This window comes from Pinus tabuliformis, chromosome 9 (assembly GCF_031772625.1).
Source record: "Pinus tabuliformis cultivar Carrire ecotype Pingquan chromosome 9, CPIR1, whole genome shotgun sequence".
Taxonomy (NCBI): Eukaryota; Viridiplantae; Streptophyta; class Pinopsida; order Pinales; family Pinaceae; genus Pinus; species Pinus tabuliformis.
Genome location: NC_142307.1, coordinates 62132907 through 62151790, shown reverse-complemented (window position 1 = coordinate 62151790; position 18884 = coordinate 62132907). Strand labels below are relative to the sequence as shown.

The 18884-nt window shown below is 37.7% G+C and overlaps 1 pseudogene; it reads left to right on the top strand.

The window, feature by feature from the left end:
- Window positions 1-18543, top strand: part of LOC149147121 (molybdopterin biosynthesis protein CNX1 pseudogene) — an 81139-nt pseudogene extending 62596 nt beyond the window's left edge.
- Window positions 18544-18884: the final 341 nt, after the last annotated feature.

Below are 18884 nucleotides of genomic sequence, written 5' to 3'. Positions count from 1 at the left end.
GTGGTTCATTAGGCACAATACTTGCTAAGGTTTTGAAAATTAGGTAGCAAGCTAAGTGGGCTTTATTATGGGGAAAACTCCATAGTAACTAAGCGTGGTTGATCCAAAGGCGATATGGGATGGGTGAACTCCCAGGAAGTCTTGGTTACTGGGTGCAAGCCCTGGAAGTGATGATTGATGCTATGTGATTTATTTCACTAGTTTCAATCCCACTTCTTCACCCCTGTGAGCATCACCCGATGCAATGAGTGCTAAGTGGACTATTCAAAAGTCATGAGAAATTATTCAGTTGCAACTACCTCTCATGGAAATGGTCATAGATGATTGAATTACTTAACGCAGTTGAATCCCAAAAAATTATATCTAATATAGTGCACTACGAAAACCCCCAATACTTAATATTTAATATCTAGAATGAAAAACTAGTTACTACGCCTTTGGCTAGCCATTTCAAACTAAGTAAGGATATGTGTCCCAATACTCAAGAAGAGATGGCTTATATGTCTAAAGTTCCATATGCATCAACAGTTGGAAACTTAATGTATGCAATGGTCTGCACAAGGCCTGGTATTGCACATGAAGTGGGAGTTGTAAGTAGGTACACGAACAATCCATGAAAAGAACATTAGATGGAAGTGAAGTGGATTCTTAGGTATTTGAGAGGTACCACAAATCAAACATTATGCTTTGGCGGTTCAAACATTTCGCTACATGGATATGTTGATGCAGATATGGTGGACGATAGAGATAACAAGAGGAGCATCATAGTGTATGTGTTTGCTGTAGGTGGAGAAACTGTCAGTTGGGTTTCAAAATTGCAAAGTGTTGTTGCACTCTCAACGATGGAATCAAATTATGTTGCTACTACAGAGGCTAGTAAAGAAATTATTTCGTTACAAAGGTTTTTAGATGAATTGGGTAAGAAGCAGGAGTTGGGCAAGTTATACAGTGACAGAAAGACTTCCATTCATCTTGCAAATAACTCAACATTTCATTATAAGACTAAACATATACATCTCAAGTACCATTTTATATGGTTAGTGTTGGAAGATGGACAGTTGAAGCTGGAAAAGATACACACTAGCAAGAATGCAACAAATATGTCAACAAAATTTGTAACCAGGGAGAAACTGAAATTCTGCTAAGTTTCAATTGGTCTTCAAGTATGATGATGAAGATGAGAAATGACCAGGTCCAAAGTGGAGTCATTGTCCAACAGATAAAGCAGCGGTGGAGTTGCTATCATCAATCTTCAAGTGGGAGATTGTTGGGTGTGGAGCCTAATTATCTTCTTTATTCAGAGGTACTGTCATGTTGGACCCTAGTTCATAATAGGGCGGCAACGTCACCAGTAATTTAATCACCGTCGGGGGGTTGGTTGATGATTTTATGAGCCCCCCCGAAGCTAAAAATAGATTTAAAATTGCCTTGTAAAATATTGTAATTTCGTAGTCAATCCGAGCCGTTCATTAAGCAGATGATCTCACAGTAGAAGTTATGTTTAATTTTGTGTTTTTTTCCCTAGAAGGAAACCCCTCACTATATATATGATGGAATCGTATTGTGGCTGGAGATATGTGTATTCTGAGCAAGAAAGAGAGAGGAGATTGTGTGAGAGTGAAGAAGAAATTACAACGGATCGGTTGATTTCTTCGTGGATGTATCCCAAAGTGGGTGAACCACGTATATCTGTGTCTCTCTTGTTTTATGCGTTTTTTGTGTTTACATTTCTTCAATATTTTATGTGTTCCATTGCTCTATAATATTAAATTTCTAACATAGCCCTGCATGAACTCATCTAGATATTATCCAAGAAATCAAAACATAACATTAGATCAAGTTGTACCTTTCGAGATAGCTCTTCATCGTGACATCTTCCTATAGGCATCAACATCTTGCATACATGTTGACACATCTCCCAAAGATATCCATTTTCAAGGGTCTTCATCTTTTTCAGACTTTTATCAGAGTCTTCATATCTTTCCGAGAGATTTCCTAGTCAAATATTCTTGGTCCTTTGGATGTTGATTTCCTTCATTATGGTTGCATATCTCACGATATCTTCCTTCCTCACACATTCCACTCCCAGGAGATTTCAATCATAGTTTCTTAAGTGTAGTCAACCACCTCATACTTCATATGAGGACATATTATGTTGATTTCATCTTAGTGTGACTTTATGCCTTCCTACATCCTTTCAGAGGAAGAGATCTCTTTCCCTTGATCATGCTTCTCAAGATAGAAGTAATGATCCAGGTTCCCTGCAACCATATGAAATGACATTACAATATTAAACACAAGCATACATACCTCATTTTACCTTTAGGTCATCTATGCTTCTTCCAGCAACTTCCTTGATTGAAAAGATCTTCAATCCCTTGATCTGCTTCATGTTATCACACCATCAACCCATGAATTCCATAAGTTGGAGTTCCTGATGAAACACTTGCTTCCTCTCTATATTAGTGAATCCTCCGATAAGGATTCCATCAAATAATCTTAAGGATCTTGCATATCCCCATCTAGAATATGTTTCCTTTTTGTCTTGATGTATGATGAGCCTTGTTCTGGATGACATCTTCCTTTCCTTCAATGTCCAATGAGGTTCCCAAGAGCTATATCCTTCATGTTTGATTGCCATGGATTTTTTGCTTCATGATTCCCATGGTGATGTCACGAGCTCTTGTCTCTAATGCTTTCATGATGCCATGATGTATCTTATTATCATGGTCATATCTATAACTCAAGATTTAGGAGCTTATGATAGGACCCTTTTGTGAGGGACACCATCTCAATCATAGTAGAGATCTGTTACTTCCTCTTTCCTTTGTACATTTCTTCATATTCCTCCATCTTTCCGGTGATATGAGCTTTCTTTTCATAATCTTTGTATAAAACTATTATGTCTTGTTTGAGGACCCTTTCCTTTCCTTTCTGCACATCTTTGAGTCCTTTAACCTTCAACACTTTTTCCTTCTATTTAACATATATACCACAAGTTGTTGAATGAGGTAACCTTATTGTTCATGACATTTTTTACCTTTATTATCAGTTAGATTAATGATTATTATCTTCTTATCATCTTTCCCATATCTCCCAACTAAGATCTCATGAATATATTCCTTCATTCTTTGATACCTTCAATAAGGTCTAAGTGATATGTCTCCTTTCCTGCTATATGGGGATGAGAGGACCTTTGACTAATGTCATAAGAATCATATGTACCTTGATCCTATTTCATGCATTCAAACAATTCTTTATCTTCAGAGACTTTTCCATATACATCAATGAATTCTTTTTCGAGGACCATATCTATCCTCCTTTATCATGTAAGGAATTTCGATGACCCAACCAATTTATAGATCTTCTTGCAAACATGAAGTCACTTAACCAAACTTAATTATAAAATGAAATATACTTACTTGACAAGTGAAGATGAACTCTTCTACTTGATCACGTTGATGATGGTTGAAGAAGATGTATTAGGGCTTCTTCTTGGATGATCTTCTTTCAAATGAGAGATCCTTTCCTCAATAGAAAAGGTTGCTCCTTTTGATGAGGATGATTTGCTGCTTCTCTGGATGATCTTCTTCTAATGCAAGGAGGTGATTCTTTCTTGAATACGACCATGCGTTATTGCCTTCAATATGCTTTGCCTTCTTTTGTAATGTAGATCAAGATTGCTTCTATGGTTTCAACCTATTCCAAGGTGATGTGATCTTTGTTTTTGAGGTCCTTTGAGCTACATTTCTCTGTAGATAACTTGATGAGGGTCTTGGTGTCCTTTTTTATGATGTCTTTCGAGATACAAGCTCTTATTGTTGTAGACTGTCTCCTTGATTATGTAGACAAAAACCATTGCTCCTGTAGACTGTTTGTTGTAGACTAATCCTTTAATCTTGACAAAGCCCTTCAACTTTCTTTGATGACCTTTTTGACAAATGATATTGTATGTCTCTTTTTGTTGCACTTCCTTTGACTTAAATACCTTAGCTCTGATACCATGTTGAAGAATCTAGGGAAATGCGAGTTAATGAGATTCTTCTAGTCATGATAACTACTTGTGAGACATTTTAAAATTTTTATTATTAGCCTATTCTTCACTTATTATTATTAGAGAGAGTCTTCTTATATTCATCAAATAGCTACAAAAAACAAAGAGACAAGAACACAAGATGTTGGCTTTCTTCCAGGGCTAAAACCTCTCCCTATTTGAGAGGAAAACACAAACAAAATTATTCTTATAGAGATTCCAATTGACGAATACCAAGACCATGACCCTTGACCTATTATGCCACTGCAAGACTAAGACATTAATCCTCTTCTTTGTCACTATTGAGATCATCATTATGCTGCACCATTCACGCCATTACTACTGCTCAACTGAGATCTTCATTCTTGGTGCACCATGACTACTCCTTCATCAAGATCTTCAACATCACAACGAGATCTTCATATACATGAATGAGAGCTGTATTGAGATCACTGTTGCATCATTGCTACACCATTGATATCTTCATTAGAACACCACCGAGATAATGATTGCATCTATGATGGGATCATGACTGTATATGCTGAGACAAGATCATTCTTCTAACATGTATGTCGAGGCTATGACTGTATCTTCTTCTGCATTATGATCTTCACCAAGACTGCAACTATGTTCTCCTTGCACTGAGGTCTACTGCAAATATATCGAGATTGTATCACTGTGACCATTAACTAGGTCGAGACTGAAAAGATGTATACCAGGACTTTGCGATAATTATCACCGAGACTACACCTTACTGTACCATCCGAACTTATAGAGTATTCCGAGATTTTGTCCTATACTTTTGTGAAGTTCATCGAGGTATTTGTAGTAGTTTTCCTATATATTTGAGCTGACATGACAGTGTGAACCATTATGTCCTTTTATTCATTCGACATGACTGTTTTTTTAATTCATTTGTAGGCTGACATGACTGTGTTTTACATCATTTAGCTTGCTTCCTTCTTCAAAAGCATTGTGCTTGTCTTGGAGGGTTGATCTAGACACCAGGTTGACTCATATACATTACATATATTCTCAAAAAAAGCTCTTTAACATTTCATTTGACTCCTTGGATTTCCTATAGCACTTCAACATGTGTTGGACCTATGAAATGAGAAAGAAACTCATTTTATAATTTACAAAAATAATATTTCTTTTCTTTTACAAGTACAAAGATCAAAATTACATTTATGAAGATCGAACCTAGTTACACTTTCTTCAACAGATGGCACCCCGAGCTTGTCCTCTCCCTAAATTTTTTGAAATAAGGGATTATGCAAAAGAACATGCGTTGAAGTACATATTATGCCATTTTTGGTTTAGGCTTGGAGCACTGTGGTGACCTAGCAGTCACATGAGGTTTCCTGTTTTGGATCATTGTCCCCACTCTGACTAATTATTTCTCCTTTCCTCGTAAGTACCACCTACTATTTGTGATCCAAACTTGGCTGATGTGACATCTCCATGTTGCAAGAGTGCTTACCATCACTTTTAGTTTACTAGCCAAGGGTAGCCAACTTAAATGACCACCTCTAACTTATTTAAACATCCCCTCTCAACATTTACACATTTTCATTATTCACACATAGGGATGAGGTAAGATTTTTCCATACCTGTGCCTACCTCATGATCAAACTGTTATAGGGATTTGCATGATGAATCTAGACCATGTCATTGGAATCAAGGGAGTTGACTTGTTGGCTCATTTCCTATGTATTTCTTCATTTCTCCTCATGATACTTGATTGTTGTGTTTGATGTGTGTGCAGGTACCTTGTCAATGTTCAAGCTACTACTACTGGTGGAAAGTATTCCTGGGAGTGATATGATTGCTTCAGAGTGGTCTTATAAGTATCCATTACCCCCGCTACTGATGACAAGAAAAAAAGATCAATGCTTTCTGTGTTGTGTGCACACGCTGCAATAGGAGGAGGTTTTCTTCCCATATCAGTCCTTTCCTTCTACTCTAGGGTCTTAAATCTACATGGGGGTGATGGGAGAAGTTGTAAAAAGTCCTGAGGACAATGAGGGAGTAGTCTAGATTTGTAGAAAGTAAGATAGTGGTTTCTGTGTGTTTTTTAAATTTTCAACAAGGGTAAGACAGAGTAAGGGAATAGTGAGTGATTTTTTGTGAAATGGGATGGATGAGTGATAGATGGATGATGGACCATGATGGGGTAACCTTATTCATCATTTTCAAGGTAACAGGGTCCCTGTTGGGTTGTCCTTGTCCTTGGATCTCCATCATGTAGCATTTTAGAACCCTCTTATAGCACTACAAGATGTTCCTATAACAATTATAGGTCCTTCCTATAGCAACCTAGAGAGGGGGTGGAACTTGGATTTTTGGCTAATGGGATGGTGGATAGAGGTGATCACATGAGTGGATATGATGGGTAGGAAGTGTATGGATGGAAGAATGAAAGAAATCTTGAGAATTTTGGCCTTGTATCTATGGAATATGCTACTGTATATAATCTTGAAAAATGACAAAAAGGTCAGCAGACATGGTAAAAATCCTTTTCTTGTTTTTTTATTCTTGAGACACACAAGCTGCCTCAAAGGAGGTTTTCAACCTGTATTTCTGCCCTAGGTGCCTAAAGAGAGGTTTTCACCTAGGGATATTTATTATTTTTTCTCTTTTGTTTTTGCTCCTGGGCTACCTCAGAGAGGTTTTCAACCCATGATTTTGCCTCAGCTGTCTCATAAAGGTTTTAATCCAGGCCTTTTTTATTTTCTTTTTTACTTTTTTCTTTATTTTCAGCAAAAGTATCTAGGAGGGTTGTGGACTGGGAGCTATGACACTCCCAATCACATTGACTTCTTTGTGGATTGTACTAATGAATTCTTCCTTAGACATAGGTTTCATGTATAGCAGTTGGCTTAGGGGGTCCTTATCCAGGTTCAATGTTAAGTCAGCCAAACAAATCCCTACACCACTGGCCCTTTCGGCATCAATCCGCGGAGCGCGGACTTAATTCTCACCTGAAGCAGTATGGGGGGATGCTGGAACCAAGTTTCCGCACCTAGAGATTAGTGTAATGTCATTTTATGCCCTAACTGCCTTCATGCAGATTGATAAACCTTTTAGGGCTTATCGATACACTTCTCTTAATCACCCTCATACCTTTGCGAAGGTCTACGACTGTCTTTCATAGACCTTAAACAAGTGAATCAACTACTTACACGCTTCTGAGATTGCTTCTACTTCTGTATTTACCCATATCAGCTTAAGTATCTGATAAGTTTAACATGTATTAATATATTCTTTGCATAAACAAATATTATGACTTGCGTTTGTATAACAATGTAAAACATACCGATTTTCACATCAATACAAAATTAAATCATAAACCCATTATTCATAATCACATTCATTCATAATAGAAGTAAAAGGACAAAACACACGTATTTTCGAAACAATCTCTTTATTAATGATTAAGATCTTCTTACAGACTCAAACTACCCTGCGCACTCAGCTGCAGGAGTCTGCACACTCAGTTGCAGACTCTACTCTAGGCTTCTGCGCATACAACTGCAGAGCCTCTCTTCCACTCTAAGACTCTTCTCCCTTCACTTCTACTGACCCATTACATTCATTTATGAACTTCTCTTCACTACCTTAGAATCTCTAAGACTCTCCTTTTTATACAATCCCATGGTTCGTGGACCATGGGTAGGTCTATACAAGTCAACACAACTTACATAAAAGAAGGGAAAATCCCTTTATGACACTTTACATCTACGCGCTTTGTGACCACAACTTTTGGAGACTTTACAATTTACATACAAAAACTTGGGCTTTCAACCCCAAAACTTGGGCTTTTGCCCCGAAATTGACCTTAGGGGACCTTGTCCCAACAATAACTTCAACTTGTAATCATTGACAAGCAAGGGTATCCCTTCCTCATCAATGGTACTGATTTGAATAGCTCCATTTTCATGACATTTTTCTATTAGGTATGGGCCTAACCATATTTTCATCAGTTTTCCTTTAAAATATTTGAACCTAGAATCATATAATAATGCCCAATCCCGTTCTTGAAAAACATTTTCCTTGATATTATTATCATGCCATACCTTCCTTTGTAATTGTATAACTTCAATGTGGATAAGGGCCCGCATTCTGAACTCATCCAAGCCATTCAATTGGAGCAACCTCTCTTGCTGTGCTTTGGTGACATCCATGTCTAATTGGGCTACCATTCTCAAAGTATTACACTCAAACTCAATCGAAAGGAAAATTTTCTTCCCATAAACTAGGTCATATGGAGTGAACCCATTAGTTGTCGTCCAAGTGGTGTTATAAGCCCAAGTGGCCTCCACTAATCTGTTTTCCCAATATCTAATGCAGCATTGATCACAACCTTCTGAGGATGACCTCCAATGCCCTATTTGTAACCTCTACTTACCCATTTTCTTGAGGGTAATAGGTAGTAGATGTTTTGTGTTTGATATGATGCTTCCTTAAGAGATTCTCAATTAGATGTGATGTGAATTAATGAGCCCCTGATCGGTGACTATCTCCCTTGGGTACCCAAATTTGTAGAAAATATTTTCCCTTAAGAACTCAACCAATTTCTCCTTTGTTGTTGCTTTAACACCCTTTGTCTCGACCCACATTGTCAAGTAATCAATGAACACAATGATGTACTTTTTATGCCCTGATGTTGGATCAATTGTCCCAATGAAATGCATGCATTATATAGGAATTTCATCCCTGGGTGTGGGTTTCCCCATCCTCTAGCACTGATCACATCTACTGGTATACCTTCTTGCATCTTGGTGGAGAGTGGGCCAATATTAGCCAACTTATAAATATTTTAAAGTTGTTCTCTTGGAAGAAAAAACAACCCCACAAGACCCATCATGGTAGGCTGAGAGGATGCCAAACTAGTATTGCACCAAGAGTGTTGCGACTTCCAAGGGATCCTCAACTCTATTTAGCAACCTGGGGTTCGTACAAACTTTGAGGTGACAGTGCTATATGCACAGTAGATGGGATTCCTCATTCCACTCATGTCACCCTCAACTAAGACATTTGATCAATAGATCTCCAAGACCATTCCTCCTACTGAATTAGAATGAAAACTAGCTAATGAAGGTTCAATTTAGAATCTACCTCTAACTATGAAAAGGGACATGCTATTAAATTCAACTTGAAAATGTTATTGAATCAATTCATGAAAAGACAAGAGCTACACTACTTGCAGAATGAAAACTACATTATCTTGCAATCAACCATATAGGTAACAAATCTACTTATAGAAAAGAAGCTAACCTACCAACTCATAACTCAAGATTCTATGTATCATCTACCTAGCTCACACTTGCACATCAATCAATGTTCTATTTGTACCAAATCTGTGATAAGGGAACGAACGCTATTCTATTTTGTATTCAAGGAAAATGAGGGTTTGGAGTGGCCTAGGAGATGCCATTGATCATGGAGTCATAGATGGGGGTCGACATCCTTCTAATCTAAGTCCAAATTGCAGCAAAGGTGAAAATTGGTGAAGAAACAAGCTACTACAACTGTGCTATAGGAAGGCATGTAAAGCTACAAGAAGGCTTGTAATGCTATAGGAAGGATGCCAAGAAGGTTTAGGAGGTGGAAATGATGGGTTCATGGTATGGAAAGGTGGATGGAGGTCGAGGTAAATGAATGAAGGGTGGCCAAATCCCCTAGCCAAGCTCAGAGCCTTTTGAGGGCCTGTTTTTCACTAGGAGAGATGCTCACGGCGGTCTAGGAAAATGATCTCATGAACAAAAATTCTACAAAAAATTTGAGATTCATAATGGAAGGTGAGGAAGTCCAAGATGGAGGTTGTGAAGGTTCCCTTTTCTGCAGATCCAAACAACTCTGCAATCATCACATGCATATACCCATTTATCATTGACACAATGAAACAACTAATAGTGGAAAATATGAGTTGAATTTAGATGTTATCTAATCTATGCCAAATCTATGATCTAATTAATAAATAAACTCCTAAGCTACAAAAATCACATGCAAACAAGGTAACAACCATCAATCTTCTTCCAAGAAATCATAAACACAATATTTTTGGACTATGGTCATAAATCCTTCTATTCATACTCCCATGAGAGAGATGAGGTAGAGGTTGCAATCACATATTTCTGATGGATTATTCTCTAATGAAATGAGAGAAACTAATAAGTGCTCTAAACTAAAAAGAGATACAAATACACAAGAGGTTCCCTTACCTGTAGATCCAAACAACCCTGCAATCATCACACCATATACCCATTTATCATTGACAAAATGAAACAACTAATAGTGGAAAAGATGAGTTGAATTTATATACTATCTAATCTATGCCAAAACTCTAATCTAATCAATAAATCAACTCCTAAGCTACAACAAGCACATGCAAACAAGGTAACCAACATCAATCTTCTTCCAAGAAATCATAAACATGATATTTCTGGACTGTGGTTGTAAATCCTTTTATTCATGCTCCCATGAGAGAGAGATCAAGTAGAGGTTGCAATCACATATTTCTGATGGATTATTCTCTAATGAAATGCAAGAAACTAATAAGCACTCTGAACTAAAAAGAGATACAAATACACAAGAGGGACCTAAGACCCGTGGGTTGGGCCCAAATCCAAGAGCCTAAGCCCTCTGGAACTAACTTAGTGATGAACCAATAAGCAACTTCTCATTATCATTGCATCAATGTCTAATACATCACATAACAGTGCCAAGTACTTGAGCTCAATAACTACCTAGTTGAAAACAAAACTCAAATACTAATGATCTCTTTTACATGTTTATTTATACAAGAGGGTAGCTACTAGCAGCTCCCTAGAAAATAGGAATATTTGTCTCCCACAACTCAAGAATGGTGTATCTTGTTCCTCATTAACTGCACTTGCTTGGCTGCTAATAACCTCGAGTTGATGAGGAAGAGAGTGTTGTGATCTTGGGATGATTGAAGGAGTTAACAAGGTGGAAAACCCCCTAGAATCTCTCCCTATTGTCTACTCTAATCCCTTGCATAGAAATTATCTCAAAAATGCTCCATTTCATGCAATTAAACCATATTATGCCACATGACATAGCAAAACATATTTTACCCTTCTCACTAAGCATAATATAACAAAAATTGTAAATAAATGTGACAAAGAGATAGTTCCAAAGTTGGAAAATGAAATCATTACCCTTATAATGTACCTATTGATGAGCCTCATCACCCTTGTTCATTTTTTTCAATTAAAACATAAAAAAAAATGTGCCATGTTGCTTTTATTACCATTCGAACAATTTGGCTAAGAAAATATCATATCTGTCATCTAGTGCTCTTGTATCAGGGATATGCATTTCTAAAATTTTCTAGTATTATTGACTAAAATGTCTACTTAAGTATTTTGTAAATTGTTAAATATTTGTGTGATATGTTTTCTTACCAAGAAATATACTTTATGGATTTTTTTAAAGGATTCTTGCATTATGTTCAGTTATTAACTTCAATTGTCTTATACGTGTTTCAGAAAAACATGGAATTAGCGACTTTTCAATTTTGGGTTGGGGTTTGGTGTAGTGTTTTTGATGACTTCAAGAAAGAAAGAAAGAAATCGAGAAGAAAAAAAGAATTATTAAGGCCTTGTTCGGAGCAAAGTAATGATGAATTTTATTTATTCTACCATTTGGCAATTTACACAGACTAACTATTATGGTTTCAGGCTCGTGTACATATAAATGTGAAGTGGTCATTGCTTGACTCACTTAAAAAAATATAATTCTAAAAGTCTTATGATTCTCATTGTGATTCAATTCATAACTTTAAACAAATACAGGAGGTACCTCCAAGAGCAGATGAAATAGGGGAGGTGACACGGCCTCATGAAAGAAAGGATAAAGGCAAAAGAGTTGCCTTTCAAGAAGAAGATAGTGTGGAAGACTTGAAAAGGAGATTGGAATTGGCCAACTTTGAAATTGCTAGACTGAAGAAAGTTGCTAGGAAATTTGCAGTTAAGGAGGCTTATTTTAACCGAATGCAAGCTCGATGGGAGGACCAAACATTTCAAATTCCTGAGGTGGTTGATTTTAGTGTTCAATTCCGTAGCTGGATTGTTCCTGCAATAAAGGAAGCTCAATTTATTAGAAAGGTCAATACAAACCTCAGATCTGGGATCAAGGTCATGAAGAAACAAATTGAAGACTTAAAGATACAGTTAAGCCAGCTGAAAGAATCTCCTTAAAGAAATCTCACTTCAAGTAAGGCTATCTTTCAAATTTTGATGGTTTTGCTTGGTATAATCTTTCTTGGAGAATCATACATTTCCATTCAGTTTTGAAAGGCCTTGGAGCAGTGGAAAGAATGTTTAAATAGAAAAAGGCTCAAAATGGCAAAATTTTGTTTGAAACTGTGTTTTTTGGAATAACACAGCAGTTTCGTAGCGCGCTATGAAACTGCTGAAGATGATGACTAACACTCAGCAGTTTCGTAGCGCGCTACGAAACTGCTGAAGCTACACAATCTAATGTCAGTCAACCAATTTTGAAATACAAGCGGAAATTTTGAAAAGGGAATATCTTCAAGGGATCATCTAAAGCTATCAACTGTCAACAAGGTCAAGACAGCTGGAGGAAACATGTATTCGAATCCAACTCTAAATTTTTTGTCATAAAGTGAGCACATTTACTACAGTCCAAGATATGTCAGACAGCTTGGAAGAGCTTTTGCCTTCACACATGAAAGAGGTTGATAGCACATTAAAGACGTGGCAATCTGTTATATTTTGGATAATCAAAGATAAAGGGCATGGTTCTTTGGATTCGAACATTTTTGAGGCAAACCAAAGGCCGATAAACAGGGGTAGTTTCCTATGTTTCATGGGTAATGGAGAAGATGTGACATTGAAGACCAACATGGAGCTTTAAACATCCACCACAACCAAACTAAAAAAGGACCGCATGGCAAAGAACGAGAATGATTGTAATTAAGGCTATTATTAGCATAATATGGAGTTATATTCCTATTTGATTTAGATCTCTAGAAAGTCTAGTTGCAGTTTGTTACATTTAATAGGCAGTTAAAAGTTGAATAGGTGTCATTAGAAGTAGATTTCGAGTTCCCCTCATGCTTGAGGAGGAATCTCAATCAGGTAGAAGAGCTCTATATATAGGAGAAAGAAAAATGTAATAAGGGTTGGAAATTTATGTAAAAAGCTTTGTTATTTAGCTTATGTAAAGACTCTATTTCTTTTGGTAATACAGTACTGGCTTCTGATTCTCAAGAATCATATAGAGTTCAATGTATGAGTTCCTTTTGTTGTCTTTTCATGTTGTCTACAGTGTTATGAGTATTTGATTACTTAGAAATCACTTGTAGTGTTCTAATTTCCTTCATATACTTGTAGACTGTCCTTTTGTGTTTGGTGTACTCTACCTATATTGAAATCTTAATGCATTGACTTTATTGTAAAGCCAATTCTACTGTTAATGCTAAGTCACATATGACTCCATAAGCCCAATGGATGCTTGTTAAGTTTGATTCCACCATCTTCATTCCTATTTGTTTCACAAAGAGTTAGCCATCTTAATCATAATCAAAAACCTTCAATCCTTTGAGAGAGCCCTCTCAGGCTAAGGAGGCTAAGCCTTAGCTAAAATATTGGTTTGAAATAGTTACTTGAAGTCTTCTTGGTCTGCAGCCTTCTAGGGCGTGATTTTGAGATAACAGAGTGGACAAATGACAGGGTCAATCTACAAGGTGGAGGATCATGGAATCTTCCAGAAACTTCTCCTGTGACACTTTCCTCTCTGCATTCGCCCAGGGATGAGTAAGAGATCATCAATCTCCAAGTGGAATCAAGAACTATCAGAGAGAGGACAATAATCAAATCTCAAAAGCTGACTCACCCCCCTTGCAAACATCTATATATGGATCCCTCATCCCAGAGATCCAGAGGCTGGAATTTTGTATCTTGTAAGGAAGTGCTACTGGTTTCTTGGTGTAACATCATAGTGTTGGGTGATCTAAGCTTTTCATGAGGTGAAGAAGGGCTTTCTTGCTGAGAGGATGATGCTGGGTCAGAACAATTGGTTGTAATCCTCTTTGCTATTCTTGATTATTAATAAAGCTATTCAAGTTTTCCTCCACATTCTTGTATGATTGATGATATATGCATTTGTGTGGTCAATATATATCTGGTCCTATATTGTTTATGATAGTATATCTCTGTTCTTGGGTAGTGTTATGCTTCTTTGATTCTACAAGTGCTCCTTGAAGCTGGGTAGACGAGGAAGCAAGTGGCAAAGATCTATCAGAAGGGAGAGGAATCAAGCAAGGAACCAAGCGAAAGATAGAGGTTGGTCTCCTTTATTCCCCTCTTATCTACTTCTCATAAAGGAAAACGAAAGTGGTTTTAGTTTGTTTGTTTCTAAGGTAGCTACTAGCCTTAGTGGGACTAGCAGCTCTGCATAGACACTAGATTTTCCGATATCAAAATGGAGACTCCGCTGGGGAGCGAATAGATTGTTTGTTTGTCTATATTTTTTTGCTTTATAAACTTATAGACGAAGCCTGAAGTCAAGCCAGCTAGCCTTCGAACTGCATTTGCTATGCAAGTGCAAAGTAGATCAATGCTGCTTCAGTCTATCTCCAGGTTTTGTTTATGATTTGAACAATCGATTTACAAGCTCTCTAATTGCCCTTGTGGTGGCTCTAGTAACCTCCTTAGATCTACCCCTGTGATTTATTTACTAATTACCACTTGCTCGGCCTAAATCCCTGAACTGTGCTGCAAACTGTGATCAAGAACTAGATCAAAAGTCTCGCACTATACCATCGCACCCTCTCTTCAAGGATCTCAGTATGCATCGCACTTCCCATGTGCTGTAGGTGGGATGCATACTGGAACCCCTGTGTAACAGGTGCGCTGATCAGAAAGGGCTAATTTTACCTTCAGACTTTGGTTTTTTCACTCTTTTCAGCGCTATTTAGGAGTTTTGCTGTCTGTAGTCAGTATACCTCTGTTGGAAACCCCCTTCCTTGCCATTATTCCGCCTCTATTGTGCAAAGAACTATAAATGTTTTTATGTATTGTGATCCATTTTCAATTCTCTTTTACAAAGAAGTAGCGTAATTGAACTGTCTTTTCTTGATTTGGAAGTGTCCCAAGTGTCGTTTTCAGTCATAGAAGAGAATCCGATTGTTCTTGATAGTCGATTACACTGTACTCTTGTATTTGATTTGAATTAATAGTTTTTCAAGTGTCGAAAGCAAGTTTTCAATTCCAAATAACAAAGTGTCGTCATTGTCTTCATTTTGTCTTGAAAAGAAACTTGTTAGTAATGTCGCTTTGAAAAATAATTCAGATTTGCGCTTAGCTTTCTTTTTATCATTCACACATTAAGAAGGCTGAAAACAAATACATGCATGTGCATTTGCATTTAGACTGTTTGTTGGTTTGATTTAGGATAGTGCATATAGTGTGTGCTCTCTGCTCTATGTTGAAAGAATATCGTCTCTCTTTCCTTAGTAGCTAGGATTTTCATTGCAAAAAGAAGATTAAACGATTGTTTATCATCTTAGATTGCATTTTAGGAAATTGTATATCTACATCACGCGGTGAACCTGAAAGGCAAATTTCTTAAGCAAGATCAACTGTAAAATAAATTTAATGAATCTAAAAATGCTTTGGAACCTAACGCACAACATTTAGAAGTCTAGGCTAGAGACGTATTCCGGCGTCGTAAAGCCTGGTAACTGTTGTTTTCATTGCTGGTTGGGTGATTCCTCCACTTTGAGATGATAAGTGCCAGTATGGACTTGTGCTCCCATATACCCTCGAGTATATATTGGGAGACCACAATAGGCTTTATCCTTTATCCATAGGAAGCCATGTCTGCCGCCCCTATCGATCGCAATGCACTGAACACAGCATTCGAGAAGACTGACTGCCGTATCGTAAAAAGTATTCTGCAGTTTTGCGATTGGTTTGGTAATCCCTCTGTCTAGATTTCCAGAGTAGTCTCTTTCGTTCCTTTTCAGACTCCTTAAAGGAAAAGGTCCATCTGAGCACTTGTCACTTCAAGCTCATTAAAAATCGAAGGAGACTAGAGTCATCTTTTGTTTTTTCTCGACTCTTAAAAATTGAAAAAACAAGTTGTGTCAAAGCGTCTAAAATTTATTTTAATCGGAATAAACATCACCTTTCCTACGTTGGTCTTAGGTTGAGAAAAATGGAGTCCACCAACCTGTTAGACTCCGTCTCAACATGAGATAGATTCTTCTTCAAAACAGGGTTTTGAAGAAGAAATCATTTAATGTATTGATTTAAATTATGTAATTTATCTTCAGCTCTTCACAGCAGCAAACTTCAAACTTCTATCCCTGCACAAACAAAAGAAAGCAAAGCATACATCAAACTTCTATCCCTGCACAAACAAAAGAAAGCAAAGCATACATCAGACTCTACTGTTGATGAATTTGGTCAAGTTTTATCTTCATATGGTTTCAATTATCATGGTACAGAGGTTTTCTACAGTGGCACATCCAGTCATTCATTTCGAAGCTTTGCAGGCCCTTAGAGCAGCAATACACAATTATCCATCCATTATGTCTTTATGTTGGCATCTAAATTCTTCAACTGTATTGGGACTACTTGAGTCATCTTATTTTGACATTGGCGCACATGCAACATCGACAAAATTCTGCAAGGGAAACCTCCAGGAAAAATCTGAAGACCAGTTGATGACAAAACATTGCCGAGTGCTGTAAAGGAAGATTGGGATTCTCAAAGTGATAGTGTGCCAAATATCAGTCCTGTAGTATCAATGTTTCAGTTAAAACAGATAGTATCAGCTGACAGAGAACACAAAACACCTAATGGAAGGTCTGATATTAAGAGATGAAGTGAATCAGAAGATAAAGTTTCAATACTTCCGTGGACAAGGAAATCCAAAAAAGGTGACCATGCCACTGGGGCTTCAAGCGTTTATGATGAAGTAGGATCGAGGACATTACTTGGTTCTGGAGTGGCTTGTATAGATTCGGAATCAAGCTCATCTTCAGGACTCATCTTATCTGAGTTTGCAACAAGTAGAAAGCACAAGTCCCTTATTTCAGATTATCAAAGAGGAACAACTTGGCCACAGAATGGTCTACCCTCAAATCCATTTCTTTCCGCTTTAATGTCTGAAAGGATATGATATTCAAAAAGGGGCAGTCGTATTGAAATCTGGTGAGAGAATAGGTGCTGCAGAAATTGGATTGCTGGCCACAATTGGAGTTGTTATGGTCAAGGTTTATCCAATACCCACAATTGCAGTCCTTTCAACAGGGGATGAGTTAGTAGATCCAGCATCAGATTTCATAGGTCTTGGTAAGATTCGGGATTCAAATCGGGCTATGCTACTAGCAGCTGCTACACAGCAGCAATGTAAAGTATTGGATTTAGGTATTGCATGTGATGAAGAAGAAGAGTTGGAAGCCAAGCTGGATAAAGCTGTTTCTGCTGGGGTGGATATTCTCTTATCATCAGGTGGTGTTTCCATGGGAGACAAGGATTTTATAAAGCATTTATTGGAGAGACGTGGTACTATATATTTTAATAGGGTTTGTATGAAGCCTGGAAAGCCAATAACATTTGCAACCATCAATGTTGCATCAACAGAAACAAGGCCAGGAAAAAATATTCTTGCATTTGGTTTGCCGGGCAATCCTGTCAGTTGCTTAGTTTGTTTCTATTTTATGGCTATTCCTGCAATCCGACACTTAATTGGTTGGAGAGATCCCAGGTTTTGGAGAGTACAAGCTCGCATTTCAGAACCAAGAACATTAGACCCTTTAAGACCTGGATATCACCGTGCTATAATTCATTGGGAACAAGAAATGGATCTGGTTACCCTGGCTTTGTTGCTGTAAGCACAGGACATCAAGTTAGTAGCCGCTTTTTAAGCATGAAGTCTGCAAATGCATTATTAGAATTGCCCGCAGGAAATAAATACTTCCAGCAGGGACAATGGTGTGGGCACTGTTAATTTCTGATGTCAGCAGCATGCCTGTTCCCCAGACATCGGTATCCATGGACAATGTTTTAAGTGGTCAACTTTCAAGTGCGAAACATGAAAATATATTCAAGAATTCTCAAGAAGAACATAGTGATACAAGTGTAAAGGTAGCAGTCCTGACTGTGAGCGATACTGTACCCTCTGGTGCTGGGCCTGATCGAAGTGGTTCAAGGGCAGTTTCTGTGATAAATTCTTTGTCAGAAAAGCTGGATGGGCAGCGCAGGTTTCTTGCCACAACATATGAAGAACTGTGGAGAATGTCCTTTCTGGTCTCTGGGATTCAGAAGGGTATAAAAGCATGGACCATAAGTACTGCCATCATTGTGAAATCATTCATTCGCGGTTCTCCTTATCATCTATATTTTGACTTGGGATTTAATCGCACTCTAAACGTGGACGCAAATGGTGATCGGCTGCAAGATAATCTAAAGGGCGGAATTGTAGTAGTGACAGCAATGCCATAGCAAAACTTGGCACAGAACTCAAACACCTGTCTCTAAATCATGGTTACCTGCCAGGATTATCGGATACGTGTATAGATTTCTATCTGTGGTGATTTGTGCTATCCAAGCCACGAAATCGTCGATAGTTACTTGACCTATTTTCGTGCCGAATGGGATCCAAAGGATCCGTCCGAGCGCCTTGCAGTATTGGTTGTTAAGTGATAGTTTCAAAGGCATAGCTTGCATCCAATTAATTTCATCCATACAAGCGATGAACAGCTTGTAATGGGTCCAAATATAGCAACCGGTTTCTCACTAATGTCATCAGTCTGGATTATATGAGGATCTGCGCTCCAGCAGTT